This window comes from Chanodichthys erythropterus, chromosome 15 (genome assembly GCF_024489055.1).
Source record: "Chanodichthys erythropterus isolate Z2021 chromosome 15, ASM2448905v1, whole genome shotgun sequence".
Taxonomy (NCBI): Eukaryota; Metazoa; Chordata; class Actinopteri; order Cypriniformes; family Xenocyprididae; genus Chanodichthys; species Chanodichthys erythropterus.
In genome coordinates, this window is record NC_090235.1 from 29,271,532 (window position 1) to 29,273,490 (window position 1,959).

Genomic DNA, 1,959 nt, shown 5'->3' on the forward strand with positions numbered 1-1,959 from the left:
TTGGAGGCATTTTAAACAAATGAGATTTCTATAAGAAGGATTAAACAATGGAGTTTGAGACTCACTGTATGTCATTTCCATGTCCTGAACTCTTGTTATTTAACTATGCCGAGGTTAATTCAATTTTTGAATCTAGGGCACCTTTAAACAACAACGACAACCCCTGGGACATCAAATTTGAAGAAACAGCCTCCTCAGCCAATCAAGATTGAATTTGTTCCCAGACATGCAAAACCGGCATCTCAACATGCAAACATCATAAACCCTCATGCAAAGAGAAAGTGAGTTTCAGATTTCCTTATGTTAGTTCAGGTGAGATATGAATGACTGCGGCAATACATCATCAGAACATGAAAGCATGCAAACAACTCCAGACCGAAGTGCAGAAGAAAAACCATGGCAACACTCTGTCGTTTATCATCTCTGTGTACAACAAAAGATTTCTTTGTATCTCCCACTCCACTTCTCTCTTTTTGTAAAAGATCCCTTCACTACGGCCCATTGAAATATCACATATATCTGTAAAAATTAACACACTCCTCATTTCTCTTATGTGGCTTTTCTGCCACCATTGGAGTTTGTCAAAAGGGTGATTAGTCTGGGGGAGACTCAGGTTTGTGGGGTTGTGAAGCCAGATGTACGTCCCCTCGGGCCTCCGCCCCCAACCTGTTACCCCTCTGTTACTAGGCAACACCTGCTGGCATGTGCTAAATAAAGATTAGCACCAGGCGAACCAACTGGCAGCGATGTAAAGGCTTCCGAGACACAAAAGCACAGCTCCTGCTTTCTTACAACTTCCAACGTCCACCTCACAGCCTCTTTCTTAGAATTACAGATTAACTGCCAAAAGCACATGTTCTAGTTCTTGAGGAAAAATAAGCAAGACTAGATACATACTGTCAGTAAGGACAGACATCAGTGTTCAAAACTGTCTCCCTACCTTACCCAATTTGCAATGCTAAGCTTATAAAAATTATTTATAATATGAGCTGTCGGGTACAATTTCACGGTAAATGTCAGTTTGACATCATTCATCTTTGCATGGTTATGTCCATAAACAGAAAGAAGACGACCTAAAGCGGCAATATCGTGTGTGATTGGTTTCATATGGATTACACAATCAGACAATATTCATCTTTGATTTTTGAATGAATCGGTTCATTTAAATGCAGACATTTCACAGTTTCTCATGTCTGTGTGGCAAGTAGGATTTGGTTCAATTTTGTGACGTGCTCAAGAAAGTAGTTCACAGAGACCGAGATGGCAGAAAGCGCATCCTGTTTGTTTTCTTTATTTTACAAAAGCATTTCATTGTTATTGTGAGTGTACACAAATAAATGACCTTTTACAGTCTTTTTCTTATCTGTATTACCAAAAACTAAGGAGTAATTTAAGTTCTTTCCATTGTTATCAGGAAAATTAATTGTCATTGTAATCTGGGGAATCACTCCATTGTCAAAACCTTGAACTGTGGAGAGCCTGCAGTCAAAAAGGGAAGCGATGGAGCCATGCTACAATAAGAGTAAATACTGGCAAGGCTTTTGAGAGGTGGCGACAACTTTGAGATATGAAAGGATTGAAGACTGACGCAGAGATTTTTCCCCCAAAACATTTCTCTGTCTCAAAAGGTAGCTAGCTAATTTGCGATGTGTGATCTTATCTGACAGAGTAATTGTTAGATATAAACATTAGAAGTGACATTTTTTATTTACATTTTCATTTAGTCAGAACAAAAGTGGCATATGTTACTTGTTTTTTTGGATGTATGCCTAGTAGGACATATTGGCTACATTCAGACTGCAGGCAAGAGTGGCCCAAATGGTTTTTTTTGTTTTTTCATAACAGTGTAAACAGAACAAACCACAGGTAATCTGATCTTTTCGATTCTGATTTGGAATACAAAACAGTCTGAAAAGTCGTATCAGATTTGGAATTCATGTGACTTGTCATTTTAGATCA